Source organism: Aythya ferina, assembly GCF_964211825.1.
Source record: "Aythya ferina genome assembly, chromosome: 9".
Lineage (NCBI taxonomy): Eukaryota > Metazoa > Chordata > Aves > Anseriformes > Anatidae > Aythya > Aythya ferina.
In genome coordinates, this window is record NC_140305.1 from 27,261,496 (window position 1) to 27,287,873 (window position 26,378).

Below are 26,378 nucleotides of genomic sequence, written 5' to 3' on the forward strand. Positions count from 1 at the left end.
GCTGTGCAGCACAGCAGTGGGGGGTTTGGGAGAGTTGAGGATGTCAGCTGTACCTCCTGAGATGAAACAGGTACATCTGAATGTAGTTAAACTTCAACCTTCATAAAGGAGAGAGTGTGCTCACAAGGGTGAGAGTTGGGCTCTTAGAACTAGGTCAGGGCATGCTGGCAGATAATATCTGTCTCTTTGAGTGTGATTTGCTTAGATCTGTATTTTTGGGGGAGTTTACAGAGAGTACATAGAGAAAATATGTCTAGGAAACTTTAAGTTCTGTCTGCTGAGTAAAACCTTAAAATGGGAACATCTGGCCAGGCAGTGTTGCAGCATACATGTTTTTGGGCTTCTCATTCTAGTTCAACTGTGTTGGGGCAGGCAGGCAGGTGGGTGGGGAAGTAAATTGAAGTTTAGGGAAACAATGTGTCAAGTAGTAACTGCACTCAGGAAAGGATGAATAAGAGTTTCCTAATTAAAAGATGTTTTGCAGGGAGCTTCAGCTTAACAGAGTGACTGCTTTGTCTTAATTGTTTTCTGTCAGTGTATATTTATATGGGTGTTTGTCTCTCACTGGCCTCTACTCTGTGAGTGAATTGTGCTATCTGGTGCTAATGAAAAGACAGCTGTAGTTCCGAGAGAAAGGTGTGTGTTAAACTACAGGCCTGCTTGCCAAGCTGCTTACTTCATCAGGTGTTATTCTGTTCCAGTTTCAAGCCCTGTTCCTGGTTGCCTCTCCAGGAGATGAGGGAGTGATTGTTTGGAAAACTTAGGAAAGAAAATAGGCTCAGTGGAATGTGAGGTGAGTTGGATCTGTGGGAGAGATGTACGTACAACTGAGAAGCTGCTTAAGATTCCCTGTGCAGAAACTTAGAAGAGGGAACAAGGTACAACCTTGGGCTGCTTGTGATCGAGCTTGATGAATATAGAAATACTTAACTTTGTAATCTAGCTACATCTCTGCCATTCCTCATGAGCCCATGTTCCTAAATTAAAGAGGCCAGGTATGTAAGTTGAATATATCTTATAATAAGAGAATCTTCTCTTTGCTGCTTTTAGGTTTAGTATTTTTCATGTAGATCTTGGATTTCTATCTCAAGTTAATTATGAATCCTTATAGTTCAGGAGCAGTTGCCAATGGGTTCTTAATCAAGAGAATGCAAGCTAAATTATGCTTCTTGTCAGTTAATCGTAATTTTTGTGCTAGTGTTCAGAAGAGATCTGTATCATCCCATAAACAAGAACAGAATTATTTATTTGGGGAAATTATTGTGTGTATGAAAAAAGAGTTTTATTGGAGTGAACTTTTTTTTCTTGCCAAATGCTACAGCACTTTGCCTTTGCTCTTGCTATTTTAAAATTGTGCACTTTTGACAGCCACTTAAATACATTTTCCAATCATAATTTACTGTATGAGGTTTTTTCCCCAGGGTGACAGTTAGGGACTAGAAATAAAGGATGATATTTTGGGGCAGTGAGAGTGGATACTAAATTAAAACAGAAATTAAGCATAATACTGTTTTCCAGTTGCACTCCAGTGCACAAAGAAAACAAATCCTGAGCGTGATAACCCGTATTGCCACCAAAGATTTCTAGGCCTCCTTTATAAATGAGTGAGACCATGCTTGCACTGGTAACAGGTTCAAGTCCCACTGCAAATAAAAAGCACTCAGGCAAATATCTCCTGAAGAAAACAAAATTCTTCTTTCCTCCCATGGTACTCGGTCACCTTTCTGACAGCACACTCTTAGCTCCAGTGTCTTCAGGAACACAAGTAAACAATACTGAGCTCATGTCTGGGACAGAAGGAGGGCATGTTTAAAAATGAGAGAGTTCCGAACTGTCTCCAAGAGTTGAATGTGGTCAGTGCTGGCAGGAACGTAAATAATAACAAATAAGATAATGCAACTCCTAACAGTGAGATCAGCTGGCCTGAGCTCATTTTTGCCAGCTCCTAAAAGTAAAATGTATTTTGGTTTGAAGCTTTTCCATGTCAATCAAAGACCAAAACATTGGTCTTTTTTCCTTGTCACAAAGGCCTGACATGGCAAGTGTGTGAAAATGATAATTCTTGGTCATCAGGGTTCAGAAACTGAGGAAGTCACACAACAAAAGCCACAGCTGTGCAGATATTGTTGACCACTAGTATGGAATGCAAATATTACATAAAAATCAATGTCAGGCCTTGAATAACTTGAAGTCTTAGACAGGGTAAGATTTACTTGATGCTGGTACAGAAAATCCACAGTTCTTCTGATGAGCATCCACTTTTCAGGTTACCTCTTTGTGAAGCACAGCAGACTATTGAACTTTGAGGTGAGCACAGGTTGTTAGGGCTCTAAATATGCCATATCTAGAATTCTTCTCCTTCAGAGCTTCCCTCAGGAGCTGTATTCATGCTGTTGGTTATATTGTGATTTTCTGCAGTATTGCACTGTCATCTGACCAACTATGCTATGTAAAGCTGATGTCACTGGGCTGAGGATTGAAGAAAGTTGTTTTGTAGATACCTGAATTCTGTGAAACCAGGGGGTGGTGCCAAGTGGTTTTAGACTGTTCTTAGTGTAAGGAACAACTGTTACAAAACAAAGGGCAGAGCAGGACTCAGGTTCTAGAATGATTCCTGTGGGTGTGTAATCTCATAACACCGTCAGGCTGAGCGAAGAGCTAGTGGAGAGCGTCTATTCTGGGACAGCTTTTGTCTAAGTGTTAGTTCAGACACACAGAAGCATTTCTCATTTCTTTAGGCTTTCTGGGATTTTAATTGAGCTGTTTGTCTGACTTTTTTTTTTTTTTTTTCCTTCCCCAGTGCACATTCTGGTATAAGTAATATGAATGACTTCACTGCCCCTTCAGTGCCTCACATTCTTTTGGACATTGGAAAATATCTACCGCTCCCAACTTCTGGAGTTTTATGATGTTTATTTTTGTTTACTTGACTTTTATACTGAAGATACCACAACAGCTTGTTTATCATTGTCCTGAATACAGTTCAAGTAAATGCCAGACCCCCTCTTCTCAATATCTGATGTTTAAGCTTGATTTTGATGCTGTGATTTTGTCACATGAAAGCCAGACAAAAAGACACAGCAACTTTATATTTCAGGTGGAAATTCCACTATTGTCTTAAGGTGTTTTTTGGTTCCTTGGAGAAGTGCATTTTTTTGGTTGTCACACAGTCTGTTTTCTCTCTATGACCAAGCACAGGATTTAGTTGCAATCATTAATCCCATTCTCTCCCTTGTATCTGTGACACTTGGTTCAGCGTTTTGGTGTCATTGGAAGTAGGTGTCCCAGTTAGCAATCTTAGCTGCCTTACTTAGTTTTTGAGATAAGTTCATGTCTCTGTTGCTTAGTTTGAAAATAGTTCATTAGTTGCAGGCAAACTGTAAATCACAAAGCTGGGCACTGCAGAGTGTGAACGAAAGCTCTTTCCAGTCTGGTCACTTTTGAGATGCACAATTCATAGTGTAAGAACTGAGAGCTTTGGTGGTGGAAATTGTTGACTCCTTGCAGAGACCGGACTGCTGACTGCTTTGAAGGATTTTTTTTTTTTTTTTTTTGAGTATCTACTGATAATGTAGCTGGTTGCAAAATTTCCATCCATGATTGTAAAGTTAACAGAAATTGTTCTATCTGTTTGTGACTGATAAGATCTTCTGATATCCATCAGAGCTTGTTCTAGAGGTGTCTTTTCCTTCCTGTCACAATCACATTCTCACATGGACCACTGTGAGGCTGGCTTTGTAACACATTTCCTTGCTCAAATAATGAGGAGTTGAGAAATTATTTGCAAAATGAGTGGAAGATTTAATTCTTCCTGATTTCTGAATGGAAGTTAGTGATTTTGTCCCATGAGTCACACACAGAATCACAGAATTTTCTAGGTTGGAAGAGACCTCAAGGTCATCGAGTCCAACCTCTGACCTAACGCTAACAGTCCCCACTAAACCATTTCCCTAAGCTCTACATCTAAACGTCTTTTGAAGACTTCCAGGGATGGTGACTCCACCACTTCCCTGGGCAGCCTGTTCCAGTGCCTCACAACCCTTTCAGTGAAGAAGTTCTTCCTAACATCTAACCTAAAACTCCCCTGGCTCAACTTAAGCCCATTCCCCCTCGTCCTGTCACCAGGCACGTGGCTGCCTGTTTCCAGCTCTACTACATATGATTAGTGAAAGCTCTCAGGGCTGAACTCTTTGAAACCTAAACCAGAAGTGTCTGCAGACTTTAACATTCACCCTCTCGTGTTTTTTGTTTGTTTGTTTGTTTGTTTGTTTTTCAGAATAGTTTGTATTTGTCTGAGCTTGAGATAAATACAAGAGTGATCTTCAGCAAAACTAAAATAAGAGTGTCTGTCTGAAAGCTCACTGGGAGGAAATGCAATGTGATTTCTGTTGTGTCTCTGTAATAGGGAGGATATTAATTTTCTGAGCCCTTACTTACTAGATTTTGTCATACTTAAAATATATTGTGGTGACAAAGTCATCTAAATGCTTGCAGAAATAGCTTGCTTTTTTTCCAGTCAGTTACGACTGCTAAATACCTGTCTATGTTTACGTGCCAGATGACTGCTAAAAGGAGCTGAAGAAATGCTTATATTTTTATTACCCTTTTTTCCTCCCGAAGCTGGGAGGATACATAAATCCTTTTGCCGTGTACCCTTAACTGCACTGCTCCTCCTGGAGCTCTGGTTAGGGATCCTCAGCTCTTTGACTCGCACTGTAACTGCTCTGTCTTTCATTGCTGGAGGTTTAGCACGTCAGCCCATGTCCTGTTGTTAATACAGGGGGTGACGTGCTGGAATGGGCCAATATTCCAGCTGTGTGAGCGTCTGACTCTTACTAGTCAGGGCTTTACCTTGGTGACATTATAAAGACTGAGCCCGATGATTACAGACCTCACTTTCATGGCGTGGGGTAGGCTTCTTTTTCTAGACAGTGCTAAATTACCATGCACCCGGCTGCTGTGGTTTAAAGACCAGATTAGGTTCAGAGTCTCAGTATGCACAAGTGCTATGTGTCAACTTTGTAAGTGATAATCTGTTCAGATAGACCTTTTTCCCTGTCTGTGAGACACTGTATTTTTAGTTATGCACTCTGTGAGATGATGGCCTTGGGATTTGAATTGTTGCATAAATGCAGCAAGCCATTTCAACAGTTCAGCCAAATTCTCTTACAAAAGCTGAAGACCACTTAGCATTCAAACAGTTATTTGAAGTGTGATTTTTTTTTTTTAATTTTATTTATGTTCTTAAGAAAAAAATAACAACACGGTCTATTAGTAAGCAGTTTCACCTGGCTGCACTTCAGTGGAGTGTTCAGAAAGGGCTTTGAACTGCTTTCGTAACGTCTGCCTTTGTCCAGGGACACTAGATACTGTTGGCATCTTCAGAAATAAAAATTTCTCCTTCTCTTACCTTTTCTTGACGATTGGTTGTTAATCTCACTTTAATAATCTTGTCCAAATAGCTATTCTATACATACCTTTGTCATGGCTTTTTCTTGTAAATCTTTCTTGATTTTCACACTTGAGCCTCTGAAAATGGCCCACCTGCCCCATTTACTATATTGTATTAATTTATTAGCCATTTTATGAATGTTTATCCAAGGATGACATTTGCATGTTGCCAAAAGAATCTTACAAATAAGCTTCTACCTAAAATTACACATCCTCAATAATGTTTGTGATTTCTACATACACGTAATTCATAGTGATAGTTTTATAGCTGGTTTTATGAGGTAACAAATTAAATTTGTTATTCACTTCTGATCTTTGTGTGTGCAAAATAATAAAACGTTCAGGCACCTGGTAATACTTTTTTTGAAGATGTCATGTTCCTTTTCCCAGTATAATTTTTGTCCACATTGTGAATCTCAGTCCTCACAGAGGCAGTATTAAATGCTTGACCACTTGGATGTGTTGATCATATATCCTCTGATCTTTGAGGTGGAAAACATGGTACTTTGAATGCTTTTAAGCATTATTTTAAGGTCTCAAATTTCTTTATATGTATATATATCTGTGATCCTTAGAACTCTAAAAATTCATTAGTTCAAATATCATGGTTCTGACTGTTCACGGAACTTACCTTTATAACATGCATTCATGGCTTTTATGTAGTTGTCACGATCAGTATTGAGTATAATCAGCTTTGGTGCAGAACACCCTTCAATCGTCACACTTGACAATTAGTGACAAAGTAGATGAAGCTCAATCCTTTAGTCTTCCACCCATCCTTCCTTTAAGTGCCCGGGCTTTTCAGTCTGCCTGGAACATTGGGAAATTGGCTCGCTGAAAGATGGGGAAGTAAAAATGCCTGATTCAAAGGATAGAGGGTACACTGTGAAAAAGTTCACAGCTGAGAAACTTCCCAACTAGGTGCCTCAGATCATGGACATGGTGACATTTGGAGAGAGAACTGTTCCCACAGCTATTGCCTCAGTTCCTAAAGATAGTGTCTTAAATTGTAGTCAACCACTACTGTCTGTGAGGAGTGTTCTGTTTGGTATGTGCTCAGCTTAAAAAAACATAATAAAAAAAGTATTCTATTTCATACAACTCTGATTTTCTAATCGGCTTAGATTATTGTGGGGAATAAAACGACATTGAGAAGACAGATCTCAGCATGAGCAGCTGTTGCAGCAGAGTAGAGGTAGGTGTACACAGGTGAAAAGCCTTGTGATAGTTTGGGCAGCAGATGCCACATATCTGGATAGTTAATAACAAACTCGTTTGAGTTACTGGATAGTGGACTGTGGTTTCTAAATGGAATGACAATGTCAAATGGCCAACACCCTCAGCCTTCTGTTGAACAGATGTATAAATTCTGCATCTGTGAGCAAACCAAGAAAAAAGCATTCAAGAGATGAACAAAATCAGAGGGGAAAATATCTGAGTCATTTAGTTTTCCAAAATACAGCTGAAAGTGTACCATATGCTCTGCATCCTAATTCAAGTTCTAATTACGTACTTTCAGTCAAATTCAGGATTACTGCAAGGTGGATGTGAATTCATTGAAGTTGACAGAATTATATTAATTCCCACATAATTGACCTTAATCCAGACACTCAAATTATTGTAGATGTTTTATGGATTTTTAACACAAAATCATAAAACTAGATTAAGAGCCCTGGGGTTACATGTAGAAATTTGGCTTATGTCAGTGATGAAGTGGCTTTGCCAATGTCTTTGTAAGAGGATTCTTTTAGGTTCAATCTAAGCTAGTTAAATTCCTTGTAGTTGGGTTTTATTATGTTAAAACCTAACCCCATACCTGGCATTCTAGTTAGCATGTTGAGTGGAGAGAGTAAAGACTAAATAAGTACAAAATTCTGGTTAGCTTTCTTATATTAGTTAGCTCTCACTCCTAGGTTGAATATTTGCACTTTACACAAGAAATTTCCATATGTTGCTGTGTATTCCTCAGATGCTTAAGTCCTGTTTAAAAGTTAATTTTTAATGGGGAAGTGTAAGGATATACTTGGTCTTGAATCTTTTCTTAGTTGGTCTGGTTGAAGATACTTGGATTTGATAATTGAAGTTTAGTCTATGCATGGCTGCTCTGTAGATATTTGGAAAGGATAAGTGCAAAAAAGAACCAATGTATGTGAAGCAGCTGTTAAATATTCTCTATCTGTCTCCAATATATCTTCATGTGATTCTTAGGAGGAATGAAGCATGGCCCTCGGGAGGATGAAGGGAAAGTTTTCATATGCTACCTGAGAACTTGTTTTGACAGGCGTTCCCACACTTGTGCTGTAACAACTGCTGGGTAAGCTTTGTCCGAGCTTATGGAATCTGCATCACTGCTGTAAAAATCCTATTTAAATGACATGGGTGAACTCTAAGGTCTTCTAAAATATAAATCAATATGTTTAAGAATGGAAATATACCATAAATACTGACAGTACACTGAATCTTTTGCCAAAAATGTGTAGTAGTTGTGCTTCTTTTTAAGCTGCCCAATTAAATACAGATATAAAATGACTGGTGTGCTTAATGATTGAGCACGCCATATCAGGCAATATACATCCCCTATACAGTGCTTCACTGGGACAAGCCTAAGTTCAGTTTCAAAGAAAGTGCTCCCAAATATTGCAAGAGTTGTAGCATTTTTCCTGATGGGAACTGTTGTTGGACTGTGTTGTCTGAAACACTGGCAGCTTTGTGACACTTAAGGAAAAGACAGACATATCGGTGTGGTTGTTCTTATGTGTGTAACCCAAGAGTGGAGATGCATAAAATGTGTGAACATCAGTAGCATGTGACTATGTGAGAGGTGGGGTGACTGAAAGAGGAGTGCTCTTGGCCATGTAAACCTCAGCAGCTGTTTCAAAAATATCCTGTGCACTGAGATATAAGCAGTCATAGCCCTATTCCTAGAAAATATAGGATGGAAAGGAAACTTTCTTGAAAGATTGCTTGGTAACTAAAGTACTGGACTATAATAAAATACTTGGAAAGCATTTTCCTCTGGCAGCGTTATCCCCAACAATGAAGTCAGTGTTGGAAGAGCAGTATTAGATGAAAAGGCTTTTTTTGTTTGTTTGTTTCTAACAGTCCTCTAGCAATAGATATAGTTATTTCCCTCCTCTTCATCTCTGTGCTTATTTTTTGTATTCATGTCTTGCATTATTCTGATTTTAGAGGCCAGGTTTGACTTTCCATGTTCCCATTCCTTTATGCTTAGGTTGGCGTAAATTTTTGGTACTTGAACAAAACTCTGAAGACAACACATTCAGAAATAATGAAGGCAAATATTAACAAAAACTACGAAGCTTTCTGGTGATGCTGTTTTGCACTTCGTCTCTGTCTCTCTCAGCAACATAGTATGTTCATTGTATCCATTGATGAGAAAAGTGATTATTAAAGCATAATTATAAGGGCTTCAAAATAAAGATTAATGTTGGTGAAGAATAATGGAAAACTTTTAGAGTACATTAGGCTAAAATAAAAGATACAAGTTTTTAGCCTTTTTGTTGTAAATTGACCATGATAGGAGTAAAAAAATAAAAAAAATCTGCCTAATAAACTTAATCCATACTTGTTTTCTAGCTTTTTTTTTTTTTCCCTTGAAGCTTTCACAGCATCATGGGTATTTCTAAAGAAAATGTTGGAATTAGTTCTACCGTGTATTACAGCTGGAGCACAAAATCTTACAATCTTCTTCGTTTGGAAAACCTCTTGAATAAAACAAATGACCAAACATAGCAGAAGCTGGTACCCAGAGTGCTCGTTCCTTCTCTCTAAGAGAAAAAATAAGAATTTCATTGTGTTCTTAAATTGCAGAGTAATTACTATGGAAAATAAAGAGTCTCTGATGCATTCATTAAATTCAAAATACATATGGAAGTCATTTATCAAACACAGTGAACAAAACAAGAGGAAGTGTGTAAATGTCAGAAATGATGCAATATGATTTCACGGTCCTTGAACACCAACTGAGTTTAATAATGTGTGTTCAAGCTTTTCTCATTTTCAGCCAGGTGAACTGTTCAAGTTATTTTCTCATTTCACATACAAGAGTGGTTCTGGGTGACCAGTCCCTCGGTATACCATAGAAAAAGAATGGTTGGGTTGGGGTAGTTCTTAACACGCTGAATGGTACCAGTTAACTGGCTGGAGCTGCTTGCTGTGAGGAAAACCTCAGCCTCTTGCTCTTAGTGCAGCTGGCCGCTGCTCAAGCACCTGCATAGGCCACCATGCTGCAAGCTCTGCTCACGCTGGGCTGTGACCAGTCACTGCGTCAGCACGTCTGCCATGTCTCTTCGGTAGCTATAGGAAAGATATCTTTGGTGCCAGTGGCAGGGAAGGGCTCAACTGGAATTCCAAAAACTGAAGGGCAAGATGGCTAGCAGCATTAGTATGCCAGCAGTTTTACAAGGAAGAATAGCAAAAGATGTAGATTCACTTCTGTGCTTAATCTCTCATGCCTTAACTGAACAAAACATCCAGTGTAAGTAAACTGGTAAATTAAGGTGGATAATCACACCTGGCCACTCTTACAGTTACAGAGCAGAACACTGCTCTCTTTGAAAGTTCTTTTATTACTGCTCTCTTTGGAAGTTCTTTTATTCATTTTCTCTGTTGATAAGATAGCTTTGATCTAAACAGAACAAATTGGAAGAAGTCTTATAAAAATACCTGCATAGATTACCAGTTATTTAAGATAATAAATGTTATACCACCTTAAGCAGAACGAAGGGGCAAATCTAGCTAGTCATACAAAAGGAGGCAAGTAATAACTGACATGAGAAATATGTAAGAAAAGGCACAACTGAAGAAAGTACAAAATTATCCATCAATACATCAAACAATGTATTTGCTATAACAAAATTGCCCAAATGTTGAACTAAATTGATTTTTTTTTTTTTTTTTTTTTTTTAACTCAGTTATTTAGACTTGTATGTGATGTGTGAAGAATGTTACACTTGCATTGTTGAAGCAGATTTCTCAATTACTTTTCACTGGCTTACCTAGCTGTGGTTGGTGTCTGAGAAGATAAATATGAATCACAGTGTAATTCCTTCACACGTGTCTGAATAAATGCAGGTGTTTGGCAGCAGGAGTATCACAGACCCCAAATGTACAGTCACACAGAACATCTTTTGTTGAGCAATAAATGACATCTTATTCCTTCTGTTTGTACCAGATAGAACAGCTGCAGCAGTGTCAAAGTGTCACTGACCAGGGTGATCATTTGCAAAAATGAAGCAAAGGCTTTGCCCTTTTTCTAGGTGCTTCAAACTATTTAGCCATAAATAGCAGGTATTGCTCTGTGAGCGCATGCTTTGTGCAGAACTCAGAGTAGTGGCAAGGCGAGGTGCCCCATGAAGGACAGAGAATTTGATCAGGATTCAGGAATGGCATTCTGAGAGAGAAAATGGTGCTTAAATACTGTAATTGATTTGGGAAGCGTATAAGGTGCTCACTACCACTTTTTTCTTGGAAAATGCAAGTCTCTATTGACTACACAGATGATGCAATTGTGAAACGTTCTTCCTGCTCCCATCTTTATCTTCAGTGTTTCCATTTCTCTCATTACCATCTGCCTGGGATCACAGCTGGCTGCATGGAATACTCTCCCTTTCCCTCCCTCCTTCGCCCAGTGCCCAGTGCCCATCTGGCTCCAGAGCATCAGTTCCCTTCATCTGTTCATTCCCATCGTTGGCTCCACAGTGCTCTGCAGTCTCCTCCTCTAGCCTCATTTACTGCTGCATTTCCTCGTGTCTTTGCTGTCTCTTTCTGTCCATTTATGTGCTCTGAAAAAGTTCCCTAACCCTGCTGCTAATGTTTATACTAGCTGGTTCATGTGAAGGAAAATAAAATTATGTTTAACCAAACTGTCTCAGAGCACGTTTTAGTTTTCTGGATTTATGATAGCGCAGCTGTGACTGAATCCTATTTGAAAAACTTTTGGATTTTTTCCTGTAAGTGTGAAATTATATAAACCATTGGAAAGCAGGAAAAAAAAATATCTAAAGCAATAACAATAAAGTATGTTTATGTTCAGATTATTTGCAATATAAGACTGATGCATTCTTTCACCAAGAAATTTCAACCTAGAAGAGCTGTCTTGATCAGAATTCAACCTGTAACTTTCTGTTAATAGTAGACTTAAAAGGGTCTTTTTATCAGTAAAAGTCTTCTTTCTACTCTTCCAAATTTTATCTGGGAAGAAGTATAGTCTAAAGTGGTATGGACACAGGGAAAAGTGATACAGAATTAAATACCAATTTATTGTTTCTGATTGCAACCTAGCAATTCCTGGAGTTTCCAGCAGCAGTCAGGGCCTAGTTTAATATTGAGGAATATATGTGTATGTATATATACATAGATAAAAGTATTTGCTAACCTGAGCTTCAATTCAAGAATATAGGAAATGGAGATAGGTGCTCTTAAAATGAAACTTCTTCCTTCACAAAAACTCTGGGTCTGCATTGAAACAAGGAAAGAATGCACAAGGAAAGAAAGTACAAGACAAAAAACATCAGCTTGAAATAAACTGAAACAGTATATTCTAAATTGGATTGATGATCCATAAAGTAAAACTCTTCAACCTTCTCATGTCATTTGATATCCAACTCTTCTATTTGCCATCAGTCACTGCAAGCATGTCATACATTTATAATAAAGATATATCTTTACTGCACCTTTTTGACAGTTTTTAGTATTATCCCAGAATTTGGGGTAGATCAGTCTTCAATCCTAGGGGAAAGAGTGTAGTCCTTGTGTAGTCCTGTCTGAGATATCACTGTCTGACTCTGTAGCAATGATTTTACTTTTATATATTACTAGGAGAGGGGTAAGCCCTTCTTCAAGGTCAAAAAGTTTTACTTTTTCTTTTTTTCTTGGAACTTCAGAAAAACAAACGTATTTAACTTTTCTTTCCCCTTTTCTGGGTTAAATGGAAAAGAACCAGTGGCATGAATGAAGCTGGACACAAGGTAAGTGTCACGGGTTTTTGCTGAGACAAATTCATGCTGACTCCCCACGAAGACATGTGGATGGGGTACTCCTGGACAGACAGCTCATACAGCTGCAACCTCTTCAGGTGTGTGTTCACTGCTCCTGTCCTTGGCTGTGCTCTGACCCAGAGCACAAAGCTCATGTGAAGGGGTGGTTCTTCTTTCTCGCCTGCTGCCATTTTCTGAAGTAGGGGAAGAAGAACCTAAGCTACATTTTACAAACTTTGTGAGAAGATGTTGGTTGAATAGGTCCTGTCACTGATAAAGTAAAAACTGTACTGTTTGTGGTGTGTGGAGGGGGGCTGTCAGAACTGGCTTGGTTCTCCTTGCATTCCACTCCTTAAGAAATTTGCATGATTCTGGAAAAATGTTGGAAGTTTTGGGCTCTGTTTTATTATTGTGTTGCTACTGGAACGTAGAATGGATTTTTTTTTTTTTCCCCCATAATCATTACACTGTCTGTATATCCATCACAGGGTTTTGGGGCAGCCTTTGGTGTCACAGTTTTAAACCTGAGGTCACCGAAATGGAATTCCTCCTTATGTGGTCAGCTGAAAATCCCTTTACACCACAAATATCATGCTGTTGGCAGACACTACTTTACAGCACAGATGCCTCCTAACTCAGTGAAAATATAGTTGCGATTTATAGTCAAGAAATAGGCCAACATATCTGCAGCGAGAGCGACGTAGTCAAAGCACTGCAGTACAGTGGGACCTGAAATAGTGCTTTGAGGGGTTTTGGGAAAGGAATGAGAGCTCACCAGATGTCTTTGAAAATAATATTCTTTAAGCATCTTTTGACCTTAAGAAAACAGTTCCTTGGTGAGACCGTTAAAGCATTACTTTATCTTCCAGTACCAGATACAAAATCCATGTGACCTTGTACTCTTAAGTGACGATAGGCAATTTATCACTGGGAAAGATCAGAATTTGAGGTTTTGTTCTAGCTTGTACTTCGCTGCTTGTCACTGTGGGGCTAGAAGCACAGGGATTGAAAACTGATTTTTATCATTGACATAAATGAATGCTCTGTCCAAACTTCTTTTCAAGATGGTATTGATTTCTTTAACAAAACCTCCCTAGTTTACCAGAGAGGCTGTTATCTGCTTTTCCATGGCTTCGGTCATTAGAAACCGATGTTTCAAGAGCAAGCCCACCCCTACCAATACCTGCTTGCATATATTGAAACGACAGGCCCTGTGAGTAGGCTTATCTATATTCTGACACTCTGGGTAGGATTCACAATTTACTAGCTCAGTGATCCATAGTTAAAAATAAACTCAGAACTAACTAAATCAGTCCCGTTTCATTTAGCACAGGCCAAAGCGTTTAGCATACAGTGAGCTGACCAGGCTGAGTGGGCCTTGGAGCAGCTCGTCACATTGCTGCAGCCCTCGGTGAGAGGCTCAGGGGGGCACAGCCCGGCCAGAAGTGTCAGGATGTCCAAAACTCTGGCAAGAGGCAAATGCAAGTAATGCGGTGGAAGAATGTTGTCATTTTTACTGGCAGAAAGCAGCAAAACTGATGTCACTTCCCATCCCTAAAGAACGAAAAAAAAGCAGAAAGAAAAACCCATCCCTAAAAACAAAACAAAACAAACAAAAAAAAAAAGTAGTGATGTAAAAGGGAAGAACAAAGAAGATCGTGTACAAATTCAGTGTAGAAGAAATATCAAAATGAAACAAATACATCTTCCATGGCTTTTCCAGTGTCATTTTGTAGAAAATGCAGAGATGTTTTCTCGGTGAATTAGCATTTGATGTAGTTCTTTCCTCTGCACATAAATATATACTAATAGAAGCTTTAAATAATAAAAGAAGGCAGCATTTCTATGGGGGTTGAGCAGAGCAGTCCCCAGTTTAGCTAATGTAACTGTACATTAATTCTGGACCTTTGTCAACACACATTAAAATTACTTCATCAGTTTAACCCATTTATTTTTTTAAGAGAATCCGGGGAGATCATTGCTGCTAAATGAATTAAGAGACGCAGCCAGTCTGGAAGAGGAACCTTTGAATGTTTAATTGTTCTGTTGCATAATGCACTGACACACATATTGTCTCAGAAGACATCGTATGAAGCAATGCTATGGTGGTGGTGGAAATGGAGAGAGTTTCATATCCTTGTGTCAGTTGCTGTGAGCGCTTATAGGTTTGCTCTGAATCCTACAAATGCTACACCCTATAGAAGGACTACTCAGTGCGGAAAGTATAAGATCTCTGTATGCTTTTTTCTTCTGTTGTTTCTGTTGTTTTTTTGGCATCTGCTCTGAACTCCGCTAAAATCACTGAAAGCTAAGTTTCAGGAAACTTTGAATCAGGCCCTTGATAAGGGCAATGTGGATGAGTTTCAAATTTTGTTCCTAGTCTTTGGCAGTTATTCATGTTATAGACTTCTTGGCTTATGAAGGAGCTGGATTTCAGTGCTTTCATGTTGCAGAGGGAAATGAACTCCCCTTACAAACAGAAAATAAGAGTGAGGCAAAGACCGTAATTTTGTTACCACCAGAGTCTATTTTCATATGCTTAAATAAATGTTCCATGTACTGGTAAAGCAACATTATTTTTACACCCAAGGACTTAAAGGGAATATTTGTGCTTGCATGAACTGAACATTTAAGAATTTTCTTCGTACATATTTGAAATTTGGCAAATAACAGTGCTTTGCTGTGGGTTTCGAGGATAATTTTACTAAAAAGTCTTGCACATAGGAAAAAAATTATCAGGCTATTTTTGCAGCTGTTAGTTCATGATCATTTTGTAAGGGTGGAAGTGGTTAGCTACATCATACTGTGCTTAGAAACCGTCACAGAGGTGAGCACATTTATCTTAGAGTAGTATTTTCCTGTTTCTTCATCTGTATATTTTTGCATATGCAGCTGCGCACTGTACAGGAAAAAGATGGGAGGCATGGGGCTGAGAGGGAGTGGGAGACTTTCTCATAATAAACAGTGTGTTTGCCTCTTCTTTTCGCTGCTATTAAAGACTGACTTCAAAAAGCTCATTTTATGAGAGTGCTGGGGGCTGTTTTATGTTGAGCAAGAGTTTGCTGCTTTAGTTCAGCCCATCAGGTATGAATGATTGCTCCCCAGGATGGCTCCATTGGGGTGCTGAGGAGGACACAAAGTGGGGACGGGCTTGGGAGCGCACGGGGGAGCGCCCTTCGGGGTGGCTGCGGATGTCACTGGCAGGCACTTAAGGAGGCATCACATTATGCTTGCATCTACTTTATTTGCACTATAAATAGAGAACTTGAGCTCTTTGGAGTGAAATACTCCCCTTCGCTGCCATTAAACAAGATTTCAGCTTCCTTCTGCCTCATGCCTATCAAAGGCGATGTGTTTGTCCTCCTGGATGTCATCACGTATCACCCTTCCTTCTTAAAGTTAAATCCAATGCTTTTTTTCTTTTTATTTTCTTTTATTTTTTCCCCTTTGGTTTCTTTGTTGTTGTTGTTTTATTTCTAACTTTGGGCTATCACTATCTCTCTTCACTGAAATCAGTAGCAGTTTGTACCTGGAAAAAGTGAAACACCAGATTAAGTGTTTTCTTGAGGAAAAAATGCCCAAATATGCTCGTCTTAGAAATCAAAATGCGGAACAGTTCCCTGCGGCTGTCCTGCAGAATGTGTTTGTATCTGATAGTTACTACCCAGCCACAGTGACCTGAGAAAAGACGTTTTTGGTTATTCTTGGTATTTTACTTCATTCAACTGTTTAGACAGCATGGGGAGAGAAAATAGTTTTCTGTTTGATTCTTCAGCACAGCACTGCTAACTTGGCCAGTGCTTCTGAGGCTGAGGCTGGGATCAGTGCATTAGGGAGGAATGTTCTCAGTCCTGTCCCTTACTTCCATCATAATCTTTTCTTACGTCTTCTGTCCGTAGGTATAGAACTACCTTTAGATTCTTCCAAATAAAAACTTTATCGTAAATGTTTATTTAGCATTAGGATGATTTTTACAAGGTTTACCTTTTAGGTCCGAGAAAAGAACAGATTACATATGTCACATGAATACCACGTGTCCATCAAGGTGAGTTCTGAATGTGGAAGGGAAATTTTCCCTCATGGAGAGGGAATTAATTAATTAATTAAGTGTCCTTAATTACTGTGAGTGTTGTTGTTTGGTCAGTGAATTCACATCCTGAACTTCACATGCACTGGGAGTTCTGGGCCTAAAGCTGGGCCTGCTTTGTGTTGAATTTCCTCCATGAATACAGTAAGATTTGAATAACCATTGCTAAAAAGGAATATCATTTAATAATGCTTTTCACTTTCACTCTTATTTTTTCTTTAACTGTATATAATTGTTTCCTATAGACATTAAAGACTAAGGGAGGTATAAAGACTAATTGCAGTATAGAAATCTCTGTAAAAGCTTTCTCACAAACTTCTGCTAATCTTTTTAAGTCCTGGAGATCTGAGTAGTGTTCAGCTTTCAAAACCCTGTGAAATAATAGCTCAGACTGCCCATAGTGCTCACAGTAAAACTCGTTCCATTAAGTCATATTCCACAAACATATTCTGAGACTTTATCATCAGCTCAGTATTTAGCTCATGCTTTATGGAAGTTTTGTGAAGCTTCACAAATCTTTTCTCTTTTTTAGCTCAACCTTAAGTGGGATGCAGTGCAGTGTTTTATGCATCTCTACTAGTGTGCAACCAAAGAGAGTTTTTTGTTGTTGTTGTTTTTTGTTTTCCCCCACCAAATTGATGTGATTTTTAAATTGACTGAACAGAACTGTAAGCTTTTAGTTGGGTTTAGATATAAAGCTCAGAGTAAATGAAATTTGATGCATTTTTGCATTCCTCCAAAGAAAGCCTCTGAAGTCTATTGCAAGCTAATCACAGACCTCTTGCTCCTACAATATAGGAATCCAATTAGCAGCATTTGGTTTTAAAACATTGAGCATATTTTCTGAGTGGGAATTATTCAGGTTTAAAAGCCTTAAATCTGTATCTAAGTCTAGTAGGTCTTGTGTAATTGTAAGGAATCATTTACTTTGACAGCAGTTTAGATTTTTCTTTAATGCTGTCTCTGGGTTTTATATTAATGCCCACAAAAGCAGAAACTAGAGTTAAATCTGGGCAGGTGATTTTTTGAATAGTTTGCTAAATATATGATGGAATCCTTTTTGTTTTAAATTGTTCCTGGCAGTATATGTTCAGAAGATCCCACTTCCTGTTTGACAAGAGACTCTTCCTCTGAAATGGATGGATACCAGCCACCACAGAAGTGCATTTTTCAAACCAGATGTTTTATGACTATTAGAACGATATATGGCATAAAACTAGATCCTGGAATTTGCTCTCATGGTGATCAGATGACAGTAACAGTATATAAAGTGCTACCACCTATAGAAGTCCAGGCAGGACGTTTGTTCCTCTGCTGTTGCCAAGGGATTGGATTTTGATTTCTGTAATGCTTCCAGCTTCCATTTAATTGAATTGTGGTTGATGATGCTGATACATTTGATGTACTCTGAACTAGCAAGCAAATAAAAATAAAAAATGTTTTAGAATATTTTTGTAAGCTGCAATAAAAGACTATTTGCACTGCTTTTTATGCAGTGATATATTTCAAGAGAATAAATTAATTTGATGGGCCTTAGTGATCTCATATATTTATTATTTTGAAGCATGGATTTTGAGGATGTTATTTTTTGTTTTTACAAGTCAAGTATGATAGTAGCGGTGATGTAATACAACTGTCACACATAATTTCCAGTAGTTGAAATTCTTAATTTAGGTTTCTTTTCATTGGGCTAAAATTAAGTTAGATTCCCTTACTACCTTCGTTTTACACTTATTGTGGTCTACTGTTGTGAATAAGTTTGCTTCTTGTTTTAGTGCAAGATGAGTTACACACATCCACTGTGTATTGTGTAGTTATGGAGTTGAAGCAAAGGTTTGTTGTTGTTATTTTGCTTGTTTTTAAGGCTTGATTATTGGTTTTCCCACTGAAATTTGAGAATGTGATGTCAGATGGAAACAAGTGAAGCTGGAAAGCATAGGAAGTCTGGGAATGGAATAACAGGTGAAGGGACTGGTAATCTTGGGAGCCTCACAAGAAGTACGTGGTCAGAAGGGTTACAAGCAGCTTGAGGCACTGCTGTTGTAGCATGACTGACAGCCTGAACCTGAAGCAAGTACGTAAGAGAATGATTTATTTAAAAATATATATGTATAGGACTAAGGAGAAACCTGTGCCTACTCCCCTCCCATGAATCTGGCCTCAGGTACTGTCATGTTCGTTTAAGATCATCCCATCAGAGCCTGAGTGTTTCCAGAGCTGTGAGGGCAGCAGCCTGAGGTGTGGTGTGCTCCTCTGGCACCTGCCCTGCTCTGCCTGCCAGAGGCACCAGGGATGCGGTGCTCCATAAGAGCACAGACAGCCCTTTGCTTAGAAATGATACAGCTCTGTTCACTGCAAACAAAGGATACTGCTTAGGGTGCCTCAAATAGTGCAGTGTGGCAAGGTTCAAGTGCTCCCCACGAGGAGTGCATTGAGTAAGGAGCTGACTGCCCAGGAGGAAGGTCAGTCTTCTTTGGGACGCATCAGCCACCCTTCAGGAAATGCAGCTTAGTTATTGGCAACAGCAAGATTGGATTAGGCACTGTGTGGCCCTGCTGTGAACACGGACCTCTGAGGATCTGTTTTCACCTACTTTTCTGTAGTGGCATTGTGATAGAGCCACTAAACCAACCCCTCTACACCACAGCATGTTTTAAAATCAGAGACGTGTTCACAAAACTGTGACTGTGAGCTGTGAGAGAAGAGAAACTCTTGTGACTGCTCCAGTGTCAGAGCATTCCTGGCCCTGTCAAGCAGAGCAGACTCCAAGCAGCACAGTGGGCTCAAGGGTGTTGGCTGTAACAAAACTGCCATCCCAGTTAGCTCAGGTTTGTGATTAGCCAGCATCTACATTGCTCTGCAGCACAGATGTTGTTTAAATCTTTTATTTGAGCTCTTAACTTATTTAACATTAGATTCCTGTGAGGCCTCACACTTGCATATCATATTTTTAAGTGCTCCTTAATGTAGAAGACAGTTTGCATTTTTGCTTTCTAGACAAAGAGCAACCTACATGCAAACACTTCATTCTGACATTCGTTTCTCCTGATGGGTTTTCTTTGTAGGCTTCCTGTTGTTGGACGATAAGTTGATGGTAGTGGTAGATAGTTTGGATGGCAGAAGGAAGAAAACTATTACTGAAATACAGAAATGACTCTTACTATTTTTACAATTATTTGTTAATGTTTTTACAGATATGTCTTGAAAAGAGGACTTATTTTGAAGAGACGTGAAGATACACTGGCATGCCTGAAAGAAATGATTAATGAGGAGAGCAAAAAGAAAATTTTGGGATGTGGTGAAAGATGTAAGTAAAACTACAGTGCTACTACAGTGTAATAAGTCAGGTTATATGAATGTTTTTTCCCTGGTATGCACACCTGCTTATTGAAGTACTGCATTCTTACTGAAAGAATTACCAAAAAATGTGGAAGGTTTTCATTTCATGCCCTTTCACTCAGGAGAATTTGTGACTGTCTGATACCCGTGAAATACATGGGAAGTTATGATAGAGTGGTAGTACTGACTCCTGGTTTTGATAGATTGCCATGCAGGAATCAAATCAAGCTTAAAAACTTTTGAGTTGTAGCAATCATGTGGGTGATGAAATCTATAGCTGCAAAGAGGTGTGATTCAGGTAGTTTGGCTTCAAACCCTTTAATTTTCCTGCTTGGTTGTGTCTTCTCAATCTGCTGGCATCTTCTATGCTTACCTTCCACAATTACCTGTTTTTTCCTTTGCTGATTCAGCTGTACACCCAGGTCTGACACCACTTCAGGTGCTGCATCTCGAATACAAGCATCACAATATTACACTTCGAGTCCTGCCACACTTTGGCAGCTTTGCTGGAAAAAGTGGCAACTTTTTCCATCTGCAGCAAGGCTGAGGTAATCCTCTTCAACAGCGCTGCCTGGAAGGCCATTTTGTCCCTGAAATCTAGTTAGTTCCAAAGAGAAGGACAAGAAAACTTTCCCCTGCAAGGAGGGAAAGGACAGATAGCTCTTATCTGGAATTTGCATTTGGGACTTATGGAGGCAACACTGTCATGAAACTAAACAAAAGTTCTCCAGCCAAGCCATATCCTCCTATTTTTGCTCCTTTAGCTAGGAAAAAACTTTTTGTTTGGAGGAGAAGATCAATCAGGCTGTTTGTTGCTCTGTAGAAGAAGAACGTGTGAATTAAAAACAAGCTTGGGTGGTGCAATGATTCCCACTGCTGAAAAAATCTTTAATGGTTGTATATTTAGCTTGGCAGTCAAAGAACTTTTGGGATTAAGTTTACAGAGGGAGCAATACTGCCACTGCCACATTGTTCCAGAGTATTGCAAAATGGATGTGGAGGAATCCCTGGGGAAAAGCTCTATTGTCCTCCGGTCTTTGATTTATGAAAAGTTAGAACTTTTTCATTTTTAACATTTTAATGGAAATGCATATTTTTGCAACTTTTGTATCATAAGTAAAGCAAGCATTTACATACTAAATGCTATGATGCTCTCAGTGATAGCCTTAAGCAGATGATGCGGGTTCACTTTTTGCAAAGGTGTTTCACTCTGCCTAGCTTTTCTGCAAAATCTTTGAGGGGAGGAAAAAAAAAAAAGGAATGCATAATAAATCCCTCATTTGGGTTTTAACGTAATACAAATGCTTTCTAGCTTTCATCAGAAAAATCTTGAAGTTGGTGCAATATTGAAAAGCTACCATACAGTGCGATGAAGACATACAACTCTAATTCTGTGATAGTTTATTATTTAGAAGAAATTCCTTTCATACATTCTCACAAAATGTATTAGACAAGGAAGCAATCTTACTTTTAAATATGGAAAATCTGATGGGCTGTAATGTTGCACTGCAGCTGGACATTGTGTGAAGAAATGAGTTCAGCTGCAAATTTACAGAGCTGAAATTATAAAAGTTGATGATAAGTTTCCTTCAGTAGATACTAGAAATCACAGAGCAGACTATGCCTTCTATTTTAAATGAAGTGTATGCATCACCAAATTTAATTTGTGTACAATTAGAGGCAAAATATTCACTAGTCTATAATGAAAATAAATGAAGGTTCCAGAAATCAAAATTCTGGGACATTATCATGAAGCAATACAGAAGTGAAAGGCATGTGGACTATTTCTCTGATCCTAGTAACCCAATTAGGATTGACATATACAAACAGACCATTTGTGCTGAAGACTATTACTCAATTCCCTTTCTTTTGAATGCTGGATTTTTTTATTTTTTATTTTTATTCTGTGTTTATATTCTAGTATACTACAAGCATGCAGGCTGACCTCTTAGTGAAATAACAGTAGCAGAGATGCAGGTACTATCAATGAGCATGTAATTGAAATGGACAGTTCAATGATCTTGAATCATGATATCTTGCAACAATCACAGTGAGATTCTGCTTTCTTCCAAAATCATTCCTTTCTTTTGTAATGATCAGCTGAGGAGGGAAGGAGTAGCATAAGAATGCAAAAAACTTTTGCAGAAGCCATGTTCATATCCCTAATAAATAAAGAGATAGTCACAGAATGTTCAAAGGCACATTTCTGCCTGATTTTCATGTTATAAGTGAAACTAAAATAATTATTCTGGTTCTATTTCCAATCATCATTTTAAGAAATGGTCCAGATTCCTATTACCAGCTATTTTTATACTTCTCCAAATGGAGTTCTAAGTGGGTGCAAATTACCTCTGTAACTTAATAGATGTGAATATGCATCCCATTATTAGAAACAGTTAGAAGGAAGGATTGATAGAGAAGCACTCACACCAGCAGAGCTCACTGCAAAATTTATTATTCTCAAACTTTATACTTTTTTTTTTTTCTTTTTCTTTTTGTGTTTCTAGAAAACAGTGGAGTGAATTTGATGATAATGAAATGGTGATTTTACAGCCTGGGATACCAGAATTCTGTTTATGCAGTGAACAGCTTTGGTAAGTATTTCTCTCATAATTCAATCAATGTGCATCTCTTTGAACTGTGAGACTATGTGGAATCTATGTTCACAGTCCTTTTTAAACTTTTATTCAAAATTTCCTCAAACAGGCTAACATCAAAATCAGCTGAACTTCTTTTGCTTAATATTTGAGTGAAAAATTAAGTAGCCCCTACTTCCACACACAAGATTTTTGAGCATCCACTGGACCTGCCAGCTAAGGTCATGCCTATAATATTGGCAGTTAGCATTGTCAACATTGGCTGGCTTGAAATTGCCAGCTATTTTTCATCTGGGTCCTGAAACAGCTGCTAAAGGGGCAATGACTTCTGGCAAGTGGTGATGAGCTGGAATTTAAAGTAAAGTCAAGTCATCCTGTTTTCAAATCCATGTACATTCTCCTACACTCCAGCTCCCACATATGTACACATTCTTGAAGAAATCCCTGTTTGCAGTATAAATAGTTTGCAGCAGCGTAGAATATTTAATCAAAGACAGTACTCTCTTGGGCCACACATAAATGGGTCAAATTGCAGCTTGAGGTGCCTTCTAGCTTGGACCCCCTGTGCTGAGACATTCACAGTGTGGATAGCTGCTGCTAGAGCTGTCTGCACTAGTTTCTTGGCTTTCATTCCTGCAAAGCTGCCAGGTGCAGATAGAAGTACATGGTGTAACTCTGACCTTGTCTGTGTAACAGTGAGCCAGAGGGTTTCCTTTTAAGTCACTGTCTGCACAGAAAGGGACTCAGAAGGGCATGTTAGAGTGTAAGTTTGCATGTATTTGTAGGTGGGGTAGACCTAGCTGGAATCCCACCAAAAAAAAAAAAAAAAAAGAGACATGATCCCTCTGCACTGTAGTCTAGGGTGCAGCTAAGGTCATCTAGATTCATGTCTGTCCCCATTTGAAGCTGATCAAAATAGGAGAGAACAAAAAGATAGCACACAATTATCGTCAGCATTTTTCCTTTCTTTGTAAATTCTCACTTCAAAATCTAGCAATTTTTGATTAGCACTGCTCTAATTGCCTATTGGAAAACAGTCTTATGTGGCCACACTCTTCATAAGTGAGTGATTTCAAAAAAGGTTTCTAAAAATTCTTTCTTGTCTTCCCCATCACCTGTATAGAAATGCATATCCAGCTGTCCCAAATGGGGCTACTGCCCCTTAGAAATTTTCCAATCAGATGATAATGGCAGTGGAGCATTAATAAGGAATAGCTTCAGTGCTTTAGAAGTATTGCTTCCATTCCTTGCTTGCAAGCTCAGTTTCTGTTTGTACACAGCTGTGTTGACCTCATCACGCTTTGACATGTGGTTTCCCCATCTATCGATGAGGATTATAAATCTTTTTTTTTCCTCACAGACAGGAATTTATTCATGTCTGGAAGTTTCGATAGCCAATAACAGGAAAAATGTAGAACCATAGATACTCTTGAACGTTGCTGCAAATGGAAGCTGTGTATTTGAACTTGTAACACAGCAATCGGGATACCTGTAGAGTTACAGGGAAGTGGCAATTGGAGTAAATTCCCTCTTAAGAAAGATATCTAGAACCCGAAGGCATTTTCCTCAATTGAGCTGGTGTTACAGAAAATCCTGAAAGACAGAGTTCTGGAAGTCCAGACACTCCTTGTAACATGCTGCCAAGGCTGTTGGTTTCAACTAGAATTTCCGGAGCCATAAAATAGGAGATTACTCCTGTTTGATGAATACTCCTATATTACTCCTATTACTCCTAAAAATTACTCAAGATATAATGTTTCCATGCACTGCAGTTAAAGATGTGTTCAATTTTAACCAAGCTGTGCAAGCCCATGTAACTCCTGAGACATTGAAACAGTGCAAAGGTAATTGAGGGAGTACTGATTGCTCAGCTTACCTTCTTTCATACACCAGGGGTTGAAACTCAGATGAAAGCCATGTAAAATCTGGCTTGGAAGATATCAAAAAAAGAATGAAATCTTACTTTCTGGCTGGTACAACAAATGTCTTTGGAAAAGAGGGATTATAATTATGCCAGCTAGTCACCAGGACCTCCTGCAAATACCCACAAGGGCTGTGGGAATTAATGCAAGGAAGAGAATGAAACCATCCAGCTAGAACATCAAAACCCCCCCAGCGGCAACGGTGGAATTGGTCCAGCTGGACATGTTACCGCCCGCTTGCAGAGCTGCACAGATCAACAACCACCTCTGCTCCCCATCTCATCGCTGAGCAGTGGTAGGAGTTCCTGCTGGAAGATGCTCCAGAGAGGCAGCAGCTATTCGGAAGCAGAGACCTAGCTGAGCCCCTGTGAGAATATTATGGTCTGGGGACACAGGTCAAGGTGTCTCTTAAAACTTGAGACATTTGGCTATGGGATGCACTTTTGCCCCTTTGCTAAATGTATGTTGCAGCTACCTCTTAACATCCCTTCTCTTCAGTGCCTGTCTCCTCCTCTGTGCCCCATGAAGGTCTCCCCAGCAGTAACACTCAGTTTTTTCACCTTTCTCCCACTTCCACATTCCCCCATGCTTGGCCCTAGTTTCTCCATTTCCCTCCATGTACATTTGTCCATTAAATATCATTTTAGATCTCTCTCTTAAGGAAAGAAAGGAAAAAAGAGAAGAGAGGCAAAGCTCTCTCAGTGTCTTGTAACCATGTTTGCTCTTTCTCTCTGCTAGATTTATCTCCTTTCACCTTTGAAAGGTTGTGGAAAATTTAAGAATGTGTTTGTACAGTCCAGAAGTAACTGGGACTGGTAGAGAGAATAACGAGAGGTTTGCCCTTACCTTTCTGACAGGGCTAAAGTTTTTTTTCTTCTTTTTTTTTTTGAGGCAGTTGGCAGCAGTGTGGCTCTCTGTGCAGATGAAATGTTGGAAAATGTACAAGGAATGTCACTGTTTGAACTAGTGTTATAGATAAGAGTCATTCTTACCCAGATTACTTTCTGTTTAACTTTCAAAACAACTTAATGCAGTTTAGCAGCTTTGAAAATTTCTTCTGCTTTTTTCTTCCTGCTGCATTCAGTAGAGGTGAGTGTATGTATACGTGAGGAGCCCCCAAGTGCACGCTGAGGAAAAAGCAGGGATGTATTTACTATGAATTGTGAGGTGAATGAAATAAGGAGCAGCCATACTTCTGGACATGTCCATCTTGTATCTGAATTGATGATTTCCATGCAGAAATTCATCTGAGAGTTCTCTTTTGCAAGACTGCTTCTCTCAGGGACATTCACTACACATAATGTGACCATGCTGATCACGAGCTGCCTCCAGCCTTTATGCTACAGCCCCCCCCCCCCCCCCCCCCCCCCCCGTTCTGACAAGAATTGGAAAGTGGCACTTCCCTTCCTTTTATCTTTTCCCTTCATTTGGTACCAATACAGCATTAAGTTGCAATGGATCATTACATTGAAGAGGGAGTAGAATAAGCCAGCTCCCACAGTAAATTCTGGAAGTGCAGCATTATCTCCCACACATTCTCTCACTGATATTTATTTCTTTTTCCAGGATTTATGCTTATTAACACTGAGTTTTCAGCTCCAGCTGCTCCCATCTGTACACAGTGATACTCTTTTGTGCAATGTCACCCTCCCTGCAACAGCAAATTTAAATATGATTAAATTTGCAGGTGAGAAACACACAGGAGAGCAGGACTTGGAGCTGCCAATTTGGGAGAGCTAAAGATATCAAAAAAACCAATTGGACACTCTTAGATATTGCTTTTTTTAACAGGAAACCCTGACAACTACTTTACAAGAACAAATCCACAGACCTGATGGAAGTATTTATGGACCACTGATGGTCTACAAAGAATTTAGCTAACTTTGAGTGTTCATTGATTACTGCAGATGAAGGAGGAAGAATTAAGTTAGAATTCGGTGGGTGAGGATTTTATTTATTTCTGATAGAGCAAGCTGTTTAAAAA

At 39.0% G+C, this 26,378-nt stretch overlaps 1 long non-coding RNA gene across 2 annotated transcripts; it reads left to right on the plus strand.

The window, feature by feature from the left end:
- Nucleotides 1-27: 27 nt before the first annotated feature.
- Nucleotides 28-25,574, plus strand: LOC311441361. Of its 2 annotated transcripts, XR_014695899.1 has the most exons (5): nt 28-70; nt 702-793; nt 19,731-19,843; nt 22,383-22,469; nt 24,366-25,574. It is a non-coding gene; the product is annotated as an uncharacterized lncRNA (long non-coding RNA). The 2 variants fall into 2 exon arrangements; XR_014695900.1 differs by lacking the exon at nt 28-70 and having other exon boundaries at nt 591-793.
- The last annotated feature ends 804 nt before the right edge of the window (nt 25,575-26,378 follow it).